Below are 13,248 nucleotides of genomic sequence, written 5' to 3'. Positions count from 1 at the left end.
TGTGATGATGTGAACCTGCAGAGGATTAATCTGCTGCTGCTGAAAATGAGAAGCCATCTATCTTTTCCGTTGGGAGCGATACTCGGTTCCCTCTAAATCCCTCAGAGAGGCAGAATATCCCAGTGATCTCTATCCCTTCTTCTTTCCTGTTAGAAAACCTGCCGCAGCTTACGCTCGTCTAACTGACTAATTCACTCTGCTGACCTGTAGCCAGATTACAAGTCCAGCTTTCGCTCTTTATAGAAAGACTCAACAGATATGCATGCTTTAGGAGGAAGTGCTGAACCTAATTCATAAACACACATGGCACATGCTTTTTAATCTGGAGTTTAAAGGAGATAAGCTATCGCTGTGCAATTGATCGAATTTCCATTTCAAATACGATATTAACGATTACGAAAACAAGATAGCCAACATAAAACAATTATTGTGCTGCATTATTGTACCTTTGTCTTGTGTTATAAATCCAGCGCACCCATTTCCTCTACAGTGGTGAGCTTTCGCCCAACTCGGCGGGTCAGGGGCGGCTGCTCGGAGTGAGAGGATCCCCTTGTGGGAATTCTCCACGGCGCTGGCTGGCCATCGTCAGACGCATTTCCTTCATAGTGGCGCACCGCAACCAGCTCTAGGTCGTCTTAGAAAGGCCCGCGGCGAAGCACCCCTCGCCGTTTAATAGTTGCTGTGCCTTCTCTCCCTGCGGGGCGGGAAGGGGCTCCCTGCTCCCGGTGCGACTGTCAACTGGGGCGACCTGTCCTCAGTGTGGCGATGTCGGCAACCCACCTAACCCGTCTTGAAACAAGGAGCCCCTCTCGATTGCCATGTTTGGTGGGTGTGACTTTTTTTGGTGTCATCACCATTCATATCTAAACAACCAATGTATTTATGATTAAATTGTTTACAAGAACATAGAATTCTTCATAGATCATAGCCTCTAAATTTTGCTCTCAAAGTGCACTATATTGATGCATTTAACTTTCAAATCCAAGTAATCCAAAACTGTCTCTAAGCTATTACTAAACTGAAACAAATTACACCGTCAATCAAGACATCGCTTCCACTGGTGGTGCAACCCCCCCCCCCTTGTTGTGCTTTATAGATTTTATGGTCAACAATATTTTCCAGTTGACTCAAAATACATAAAAAAGTGCCTCCAGTATTTACGGTCTGACATTTGTTGTTTGTTTTATACCTTTGCTTACCCAACCACACTGTCAGGATGATCTACAGTGACACACTAAGTGAACCCAGATGTCCTCCTCACACAGCACGTAGCCGCAGGTGGTTTACCCTCACTGTGGCTTGTGTCTCTGACGTGTGTGTGTGTGTGTGTGTGTGTTTATGGTCTAACGAGTGTGACCCGGCTGTGTGTGAAGTCGTGCAGGTGCAGAAGATATAGGCGACTAAAACAGCAACATGACTAACAAAATTATTTTCCCATCCTCCGACTGTGGATAATGATCCGATGAACACAATTACTCGTGTAATTACACTCGCTGTGTTACGGCCATTCGTTTCAAGTGAGCCAAAACTGTAGTCAACATTGATCGGACTTATTATAGCCACTTCCTCTGTTAGTTTGACCCTTGATGTTAGTTGATCATCACTACTTTCTGTACATTCCTGAACTGTATTCCAGAGACTCATCACTGCAATAGAGGATGAACAGCACTAGCTTATCCGTCCCTCACGGCATTTAAACATCAAAACAAAATTTTTTTAGAGCTCTTATCTCTTCGGAGCAGGTTCCTCAATGTGCTTTTGGTGGTTGACTAAAAAAAACAAAAAAAAACAGAAAAAACAAACCTCTCAGTTACAAAACCAGACTTGAAGTTGTGTTCTCTGTTTGGGTAAAGGTCACAGGCAGAGGACTACGGAGGCATCACCATTAGCAAACTGCTGGGATAACAGACGGAGCGAATGTTTAGCCCAGCGGCCCCTTTGGTGACTCATCCTAAAAAATGCTCCTCGCTACAGACAGAGAGGTTCATTATTTACATTATTCACAGATCGTTTGATTAAACACCCTCATCTACATTTCTTATTATGAGTCGTGACACTTGTCAATTTTTTTTTTTTTTAAAGTTCTCTAAACAAAGTTTCAGAGCATTAATATAGCAGCAAACAGCTATTTGCAATGTAAAGATATAGAGGAGCAATGTCTACCTGAGCAGAGAATGAAGTCACTCTCCCTCTGTGTGTGTTGTAATCCGAGCTTCTCCGTCAACATAGCTGGGCTGTGTGTGTATTTTAGTACATTTTGCAGTATGACTTAAACGTAGTTGTTTATAGTACACAACACTCAATTTCTCCATTTTACAAGACAACAGCAATCACTGATTACTTTTTGCCTCATCTCATGTGTCAGTTGTGTTTTTGAGGGCCAGATTCTTCTTGAGAAATACAACAATGTCAGCCCTCTGAGTGGTGAGCCTCCTTCTCCCTTCATCAATAATGTTAGCAGCAGCATTGAAGAGTCTCTCCTCCTCCATCCTGGTGCGAGCTACAAAGAGAACTATAGTTGCAGGAGCCAGGAGAGGGGAGACGAGGTTGGTCGATTCTCCAGAACCGGATTAGATACGAGGAACGGTTCGCTCACTAAAATAGGTTTCTTTCTCAAAGGGAGAGCGCTGGCCCAGGGTCAGATTCGGCTTCTCACTCCTCCAGGATTTCATCAGAAAAGACAACCGGCTCGGTGTCTTTTATACAATTCCATCATCCACATGGGAGGGATATTTCTACCGGCCTACTGCGAGGAGATCTGAGCAGAAATAGTAAAGCAGAGACGCTGAAGACGGGAGCGCTGTCAGCGGGGATGATAGCGGAGGTTTACGCTCTTTCTCTTCAACTGGCAGAACAAACTGAAATCACAAACCTGTCTTTTGGAGCCTCGAGAGCCGATTCCTCCTCCAGGAACTTTGTCACCGTTAAGTGCTATCTGCCAGAGCCTCCCCCACCACCACTGCACACATAATGTATAGAAGTAGTGAAGGAAAAAGCTTTTTTTAAATGTATTAATTAGTGGTTTTTATGTTGTCACGGCACAGGGAGTACTGGCAGGAGAAATAGATATAATAATAAATTAACGCTATGCCTTGCCAGATACTTACAGGCCACAGTATATATCGAGTTCCGTCGAATGGCGACGCCAAAGAAAAGATGTGGGCCTGAGCTGGGTGGTGGTGGTGGTGGCCGGGCCCAGCGTCCTCTTACGTGTCACCAAGCATGCACAGATTATTCACAGCTCGGCACTGGTTTCAGGTCATTCAGGTTAGAAACCAAATCCAAATACTTCAGGAATGAGAACTACAATTCATCGTCCATCACGTGCTCAACAAAAGAGTTACTCGCTGCAGCATCCCAACTACCAAAGCATTGAAACACAAATGTCCACCAGCTGGTGGCGCTATAGAGGGTATATACCTAAGTCATTAGGATTCCTCCTCTGGGGACAGGGCTGCACATTGTGACATATATATTGCACGTGCTACGTGAATAATATCTGACAGTGATCTTTTGATAGTATATTGACATCAAACCAGCAACATTACAGTTTCAATCTCTGTATCGGTAGAATACGTCACGGACATGAAAAAAAGTAAAGATTTATTTTTAAATCAGCACTTCCTGCTTCCGTTTAAAAAATAAAAGCCCTCAAGTTTTTTTCTGTGGACAGAATTCCTTCATTTGTTAACACAAGGCTTTTATTCTGAAATATTTGCAGGACAGTGTTGTAGAACATGCAGTGACTTGCAGAGCTCCATGAATGAATATAGTACAGGGTTTTAATTGTGGATTATTACTACTGACTTCGGGATGTTTTAAATTATTTTTTCAGGACGGTTCCAGGACGGTGGTGAAAAAGTTAGTCTGGAGCCTTGTATATCAGCTGCTATAACAAAACATAACAACAAATAAAACGATCGGTAAACTCCTCTGTAGCATCAGTGCTATGTGCAATAAAGTTAACGTACAGCCCTGCTCTGGGGACCATGAATGTCTGTGCCAAATTTAATGACAATCCATAAAATAGTTGTTGAGATATTTCAGTCTGGACCAAAGTGGTGGACCGAACGACACCATCATCCCAAGAGCCGTGCCTCCAGGATGATGTGTACAAACAAATTGCAATATTACAGAATGCGACAATTACAATACATACTGTAGGAGTTGGTAACTTACAAACAAATATACTGTCCTTGCTGATACCAACTCTACAATGTTGACACCTTCAGCTGCATGGACATGGAACAAAGCCATCTCTTTTTATAGATATAGAAGCTAGAATGTGCCACACACCCCCTGCTGCGTGCAACACACACCTGGTCATTGTACCACACGATTAAGTCCACCCTCGAATCAGATGTAAACACAGAAAATACCATCTGTTGATGCATACCTCATTACTACTGTGTATGTAACAGATAGCTGCCACATGTGGGTTGAGTGGCAAACTGTAACATTCTCTGTGAGTGTGTGGGCATTCACTTCAAGTACTATTCTACTATTTATTATCTAAGATAAAATCAATATCTTTCTGCACATTGTCATCCCCTCCAGGAGGAAATGAAATGATGTAGAACAGAGGGTAACCTGGAGAGGAGGACAGGATGGCAGTATACCCAGAGGAGTCCACTGCGACAGGTGGCCACAGGGGAAAAGCTGGTGTCAGGATCTGTGGAAGGGTTTTGGACAGCACACGGACAATCCTCTCTAGAGGACGGACACAAACTCAACCAGCCTTCAGTTATTTCAGTTAGTTCAGCAGAGCTCTGGCTACACACAGCAGAATAACACCTTGAACTACCAGAGCATTTAGATAAGGCATACAGTATAACATTTTCAGAGAATTTAGGTTTTACTTGTTTTTGTCTTGGAACTGATAGATATTCAACATTAAAGGCGACAGGGCAAAAACAAAAAGTATGCTGGAAAAATATAATAAATAATTCCTGACAATGACTGATATATTTGACTTCAGGACATCTCTGACTACATACATACTGAAAATCAAACATTCTTACTGGATTCATTTAGAGACTTTCCAAAGTGAAAGTCCCTAAAAGTGTATGATTCAACTTTTTCCCATGGCCTAGTGTTAAAAAAGTTAACAAAATTCGCAATAAATTGCAATATCGAATCGCAATACATATCGAATCGGCACCCGCGTATCGTGATAGTATCGAATCGGGAGATAGGTAAATCGCCCAAGCCCTAGTAGGTTCCCAGTGGGCGCCTAATTCATGCTGATGTCTCTCAGGCTAATGAGAATAGGGGAGAAGTGTTGGGATGAGGTTAACTAAAAGATCGGAGAACCCCCAGAGTCCTCACTGGTCGTGCTCTGAATAATGAAGGTTACTGCAGATGGGGTTGTGCGCCTGGCATAGTACCAACTAATAACTAATGCAACTGTATTCATATATCCACTCTATACAATCACTCTAAAACATTTGTAACTGACTTGCCTCACTTCAAGTTTCACAATTATGTTTCTTTTAAAGGGGACCTATTATGCTTAAGTGCTTTTCCCCTTTCCTTTACTGTACTCTTAACTATACTTATATAGTTTTTAGTGGATGTAAAAGGTCTGCAAAGTTACAAAGCCCAAAGTCCATGCCAAAGGGAGTTACTCTCCCCCACAGAAACACTGCTCCTTGCTTGAAGCCCCGTCTTTTCTTCCGTAACGTGGTGATGTCACCAAGTAACACATTTGCATGATACCTGCATAGCGGCTAGTTTGGCGCGTCCTTAAACAAAGCTAGTTAGAGCGGAGCCTGAGCGGAGTCTGAAGAGTTTTGTTCAGTAGACCAATCACAACAGAGGGCCAGCTGACCAATCAGAGCAGGCTGGGCTTTTCAGACAGAGGGTGAATACAGGTATATTCAGACAGACAGTATGAGAAAAATAAAGTGTTTTTTGAACATTAAAGCATGCAAACATGTTCTAGCAGAAACCCAAAATACAAGTATGAGCCTGAAAATGAGCATAAATAGGTCCTCTTTAATGTAGCCAACGTTTGAATCATATTTGGAATAGGGTGCAAAAATGCAAGTGTGAAAGGCAACATTCAATTACAGCAGGGTAACCATTTTCCAGTGAAAGTGCCTTTGATACACTCTATTAAGGTTCTCAATATATTCTAACACAACTTTGGTAAAATGGTAAATGGACTTGCATTTATGGCCTGTAGCACCTCTCTAGTCTTCGACCACTCAAAGCACTTTACACTCCATGTCAGCATTCACACACACATTCATACACTGATGGCAGAGGCTGCCATACAAGGTTCAAACCTTCCCATCGGGATCTAATCTAATGTTCATTCACACACAATCACAGCCGCCCCAACTGTAAGTCTACAGCCATACTAGCAGGTTGTACTTACAGTAGCCACTGCCATGCTCTGTGCTAAATGTTAACATCAGCACGCTAACATACTCGCAGTAGCCGTGTTTCCATCTATATATTTTTATGCGCATTTTTAAGTATTGCATTTGAAAATCTGTATGGAAATGGCAGAATTCAATAAAACTTCCTCAATTGGGGCAAAAAAAGGTTGTAACGCTCAGTTGAGAGCCTTTTTGCCATTGTTGAAAAAGAATTGGACAATATTAATAAATGGATTATATTAATGCCTTTGCAGCGTGAATTCTGACGTAGCAAACATTTAACTCACATGACTGATCAGCTGTTTCTGCTGTCGTCGTCTCTCCGGATATTCCCATAACATGCAAATGCTTGTCTTTGTTTCCAGACAGCATGAAACATGGCCAACACCAGCTGACATGAGATAACAACGTTAATGTCGGTTAACGGTTAATTATTAACACCCCTAGTACTCATTAACAAGTAAACTGACCTTGATGTGTAAAATGTAAAAATAGTGGAGTGTCCCTTTAAAAGGACCAGTGTGTAACCTTTACAGGGATCTATTGGCAGAAATGGAATATATTATTAATAAGCATGTTTTTTAGTGTATAATCACCTTATATTAACAATCATTGTGTTTTTCGTTACCTTAGAATCTACATAGGGAACAGGTCCTCTTCACAGTGCCAGCCACCATGTTTCTACACTAACACTGTTTTTTGCCAGAGTCGATAATTTTACTCGCTCCCGTCACCGCCGCTCTCTCTCGCTTCACCACTCACTTCCCACATACATACACACTACGCACTGGCTCTGCTTCAAATGGCTCTAGATGGAGCCATTCGCGTTTTTGCGTCGGCCACCGTAGAGGCTTCAATCTGCAACCTCACTGCTAGATACCACCAGATCCTACACACTGCTCCTTTAACAGGATACCAGGGCTGATTTTTCCCCTGTACATAATGACAATTGGATAGAGACCATGAAAAGACTGAAGCCAGATTTGAAACGTGCTTAATAAACATGCTACAAAACAAAATGTGCTTTAGCTCACTCATGTGGTGAATCAACAGATTCTCTCATACACAAAAACACACAATGACATGGCCATCATTTCTAAGAGCATCTCAACGCAGATGGAACGCTTGCCTGTTATACTGTTAACTTTGTGTTACAACAACACACAGTGGAGCGATTCCACAAACACACCTTCAGAACTTCCAGGAATTGAAGGCTGATTGCTCAGAAGAGTTGGCGGACGCAGTGCCGACAGTACCAGCTTTGTAACAGAGACACGACAGCAGGTGCGGTTAGTACTCTTCTCCCACAGCTGTAATATGAAAGACTGTCGGATATCAAATAAAGAGCTCTTCACTGTGGATTCCACAAGGCTGAACGCCTTTTAACACTCCAGTCTGGAAAACACAATTCAGTCACACATTACGAGTTGTCTTACATTTCTGAGGGGAGCTATTCTCTGAAAGTATTTCTACCGTCTCTCCTGCAAATGTTATTTCTACGTGACTCATTAAAGCTACAGTTGGTAACTTTAATAAAAAAAAAAACTTTTTGTCATGTTTGCTCAAACTGTCACTATATTCTGACAGTAGTGAAAAATAGGGCTGTGTGTTGGCAAGAACTGTTAAACCTAGACTGAGAGACGGGTATCATATGAAAGTAGAAAACCTAAGGATCTAAGGAACCTAACTATTGGTACCAACCATGTCATACTAGCTTGTCGGGAAGGAGGCTAAATAACGCTCCAAGTTACGCAAAATTTTGTCGAGGAAAAACTGGCATGGCCATTTTCAAAGGGGTCACTTGACCTCTAACCTCAAGATATGTGAATGAAAATGGGTTGTATGGGTACCCATGAGTCTCCCCTTTACAGACATGCCCACTTTATGATAATCACATGCAGTTTTGGGGTAAGTCATAATCAAGTCAGCACACTGACAGCTGTTGTTGTCTGTTGGGCTGCAGTTTGCCATGTTATGATTTGAGCATATATGTTTTATGCTAAATGCAGTACCTGTGAGGGTTTCTGGACAATATTTGTCATTGTTTTGTGTTGTTAACTGATTTCCAATAATGACTATATACACACATTTGCATAAAGCAGCATATTTTTCCACTCCCATCTTGATAAGAGTATTAAATATTTGACAAATCTCCCTTTCAAGGTACATTTTGAACAGGAAAAAAATGAATCACGCATCAATATTTTAATTGATTGAAAGCCCTAGTTTTAATTACAGGCTGTCTTTTAGTACACTCATACCTTTAATGGATATACGTCAAAGCATCAAACCCTACTAATGCCTAACCCTTCTAGGTCATGCACTGATTTCAATTTTCATCCATTTCTGAGTGCTTTGTCTTCATGGCCAGCCACATACACACACACACACACACATAGATGCATGGGGAGGTGCAGCCCACTGATGATGATCACTTGGGGGATACATGAAGCAATTACACATTGAACAAATATAAGGGTCTCTTGGTTTGGCTGTATAAAAGAAAGGCCCTTCCTGCAGATTGTATGTAGCTGTACAGTGATTAAGTGATCACAATCAATTGGTATGAGGACCGGAAATAGAAAATTGTTGCAATAAGAGAAGCAGCAGGGCACAGCAGTGTTCACTAACCAGCACAGTGCAGTGGAAGAGCAGAGACGCTCCCTGATTCTCAGAGTTTAGCTGTGCCTGACATGATATGGGTGAATGATGTCCAGGCAATAAAACATAAAACTGTTCATGACGTGTATTAAAGACACAACATACACATACACCTGCACACACTGACACAAGGATACACACACACACAATGCTGATTTCCTCCCCCCCCCCAGCTTGACTCAAGTGATTTCCCAGAGGGGCTGAAGGAGCTGGGAGCTGTTGACATGTCCTCTTTTTCAGTAGCTGGGTCGCAGCTCTGGTATGATTACCAAAGCCCACATGAAGAAGTGTTACAGCTGTCAGCACACTCAGCAACAAAAAAGTGGGCAAGAGAAGCAGAAGTGATGCTGGAGTTGCTAATTTACACCAAGCAAAGCACTGCAAACACAAGTCAGATTGGCTCGAGGCATTACACCAGTGCAAACCTTGTTCCTTTCAATCAGAATACACCTCCTTCCTCAAAGGAAAATCCACCCAGACAAAAAAATCCATACCAGAAAGAAATTTCTGGGAACATTTTGTGATCTATTTTTTGTTTTGTTCGTTATGCATAACGGGACAAACCATAATTTTGATGCAAGATGACAGATTCAACAGGACAACATGCAAGGCAGCATCATGATCCTGTGAAGTCGAACTGCTCAGCAACAATACACCCAGCCTACGGCCAATTCAGCAGAGCGCATACTAAATATCGGCATGTGAAGATCATCACGCTGCCAAAGTAAGCCAACCAAAAGTGAAACTGCTTCTGTCTTCAGTGAGCAGACACTATACGCAGACTCTGCCAATTCATTCTTCAGGGGGTTGAGAACAAAAGTGGAGACGCTACACTAATTTGTTATATGTCATTCATGTACTCGCTGTTTTTCAAGGTGCAGCGCTGGAGAGTCAATCCGTTTTTGAAGTCATCCTTCAAGTGAATTCAAAAGGAACAATTCAGCCCCCGTGCCTCATGAATGGGGGATTAAACGACTCGTGAACAGGGTAGAATGAGCACCACTTGAGGCGGACATGAAGCCGTCACTTGTTTAAATAAGACACCCAGTTTCTAAAAAACGGTTTCTCCATTGGAAAAGAGGGCTCACTTGAAAATGTTTAAAATCAAGATATAGAATGAATTAATAGAGGAGGTCAATGAGGAATAATCTTAGATCCACAGCTCAAATTTGATAAACAAGTAAAGAAACCAACCTTTAATGGTTTAACATTAGTCAGGCACTACATAGATACTGACTCAGGAAACCCAGTTATTTATGCGCTCTATGATTTTCTCCCATTCTTCATATTGTATGACAGTATGGGCTCAAGCATCAGCGTCTACAATCCGTATACAATCAGGCACTGAAAATGAGGGATAAAAAGCCTGTCTGGTTACATCACTGTCGCAGATTAAAAAGACACAATATACTAAGCTTTGAGAGCTTCACTCATTTTTGTCTTGAGGCTCTTTCCAGATATATCCAAAGACAAGACAGTAACACATGGTGAGTGGCAGCTGTGAAATAGCATCGTAGATCTAAATTTGGACAATCAGCTTTCTCCATAAAGGGCTGCCAACTCTGGAACACATTACCAACTGAAATCAAATTAATTCCAGATATAAAAACAAAGGTTAAGTGCTGACTAAAAGCAAGCCAGAGCTGTACCCATTTTCAGCTAACTGTTCTGTAAATTACCGAGATGTATTGGTGTACGGTGTCAGCACGGTCAAACTAAATGGCGTATAAATGAGATGGTAATCGCAAGTGATTTTGCATGCAATAAGAAGAATGCCTTTCTTGCTTTTGACATGTCATTTGTATGCCATGTAGTCTGTATTGACAGCAATGTAAATGCATCCGTGTAAATATGCTACGCTCCGAGCTATTGACGTAGAATCAAAACGTGAGAAAGACGTGGTTATGGCGGGCGGGTGGAGAGGTGGAATAAACATAGGACTTTCAACCAGGAGACCGCGTCCCAAAGTGTTGTTGAGATATTTTGAAGTTACGTTAGTGACGTTTGTGACGTGTTTTCTGACGTTTTTCCAAAACCTATTTGGTTTTGTTGCCTAAACCTAACTGCGGCCGTTACCGTAGCTTTGCGCACTATGTCCTGACAGTAGTGCATGAGACAGGTAATCTGAAAAAAATCATGTGCCGCTGTGTCCTCCGGTGCTCTTAATGGCATCTGCAAGATTTCACAGACCGGAGGAAAACAACCAATCAGAGCCGAGCCGGAGCCTTGCCATCTCTGAGCAGCTGTCAATCACTCACAAACTCCGATCAAACGGTCAAACTAGGCAGCGCTGATCAAATATGAATCAATATTCTGTTACTGTAATGCCTATTTCTCTCCTCAAATGTTTTCAGAAACATCTTGTAGTGTACTGTTTAGCTGTAAAATGAGAAAGTTTGTGACCCGGCCGCTTTGTCGAGATCAGTTGAGGAAATGCCCACCAGCCGGAGCCAAGTTTCTCATTTTACAGTTAAACAGTACACTACAAGATGTTTCTGAAAACATTTGAGGCGAGAAATAGACCGCACGTTTGATCAGAGTTTGTGAGTGATTGACAGCTGCCTCCGTTTAGTGAACAGCCAATAGGAACGCTCTCTTTCTGAAATGACCTGTGATTGGTCAAAGTCTCCTGTCACCGGCTAGATTTATTAAAGCCTGAAAACAGAGCCATGAGGTGCAGAAGTCTAGTTTTCTCTCAGAACACTTGAATTACAATATGCTGAAAGGTTATTATGGAATTTTTGCCCAATGATGCCAAAAAATATTCTGCCTACTGCCGCTTTAAATGATTAATCAATAACCAGCAGTGTTGTTGTTGATTAATTGTCTGTCTATATGTCTAATTAATTAATTATTTCAGCACTAGTTTGCATTTCAGACACACAGACTCCCATGTGTGATGGGTCTGAGGGGGAAACCTGTGATCAGAGCTCACATCCCTGTCTGTCTGGCTCTGGACTCATTCCTAGACACTCAAAGGAATCAGGGACCACTTTGGACCTCCCTGGTGGATCCCCCCACTCTGTAACACATGAGGAGGATACACACACAGGTGCATGACACACACATCAATGGCCCATTATTGGCGTGCAGCGTCCACAATTTCACGGTGCAAAGTGCGTGCTCGTGCGCAAGCGTGTATGCAAAGTGGTTAAAACCTAGTGCAGCTGCAGAGGAGTCAATAAAATACCCTCCCTATGTGCAACAATAAAACACACAGAGAGGAAACACGTGCATTAGTGCACTGATAGCACGAGCAGCTTTTCACTTACCTATATTCACGCAGCTCGAGCCATGACTAAACAGGAATGCACTTCAGATTATTAAATGATATTAAAAGTTTCACTCACCCTATAATGAGTGGGAGCTCTTCAGGCGTGTTGTAGCCCCTTTAAAGCAGCGATCCAGAGGAGGAAGGTGGGGGATGTCCCGTTTGGACGCACGGAGCCTGTTTGGTTTCACTCTACTCTACAGCTGATTATTACAAATACACTCGCAGAAAAGACATCCAGGCTTCTGGTGTGAGAAGTGTGTCAGAATCAGCTGCTCTGAGATGTGTGTCCCATGTGTCACACCCCTCTCTTCCGGATAACCACGGACCAGCCTCTCTCAGTCTGAAGCTCAGCCCGCAGAGTGAAGACACCCAGCGGCTGAACGTCCACACGCAGCTCCGCCGGCAGCAGCAGCAGCAGCAGCTGGCTATTGTTGCACCACTGCAGGAGGAGGAGTGCTGCTCTCACACACACATACACACACTTTGACTATGCTTTGAAGCACGTCGACAGACAACTTTTATTATTCCACAAGAAATTAATCCACGGGTCCTAAGAACCGCCCTGTTCCTGCAGCACCATTGTGCCATTATGCACTGCACTATTATTATCACCATTTATGATTCACACTGCGTTATAAGAGCAGGGAATTATTTTATACGTTTTATAATCACACATATAAGTGTGCAATTTTCTATCCTGCTCCTTTATTCAAGATTGCATTTAAAAAACAGTGAATTTATGGAGCAGAAGTGCAGCTATAGCGCCCCTGCTGGCCAAATCCCAGTTGAGAGAATCCCAAATGATATTGACTACTATTATCACCATTTATGATTTACACTGCCTTATACATGCAGGGAATTATTTTATACGTTTTATAATCACATATGCATGTGTGTAATTTCCAATCCTGCTCCTCAATTCAAGAT

General features: G+C 42.4%; 1 protein-coding gene across 1 annotated transcript in view; it reads right to left on the bottom strand.

Annotated features, from left to right (window-relative positions):
• Window positions 1–12,831, bottom strand: part of camkk1a (calcium/calmodulin-dependent protein kinase kinase 1, alpha a) — a 70,049-nt gene extending 57,218 nt beyond the window's left edge. Inside the window, exon 1 of the mRNA XM_074612142.1 lies at window positions 12,398–12,831. The gene's annotated coding sequence lies outside the window, so the exon portion shown is untranslated. The remainder of the gene's footprint in view (window positions 1–12,397) is intronic.
• Window positions 12,832–13,248: the final 417 nt, after the last annotated feature.

Source organism: Sebastes fasciatus, chromosome 16 (genome assembly GCF_043250625.1).
Source record: "Sebastes fasciatus isolate fSebFas1 chromosome 16, fSebFas1.pri, whole genome shotgun sequence".
NCBI lineage: Eukaryota > Metazoa > Chordata > Actinopteri > Perciformes > Sebastidae > Sebastes > Sebastes fasciatus.
Note: the sequence above shows the minus strand (reverse complement) of the source record. Positions and strands in the feature narration are given on the sequence as shown.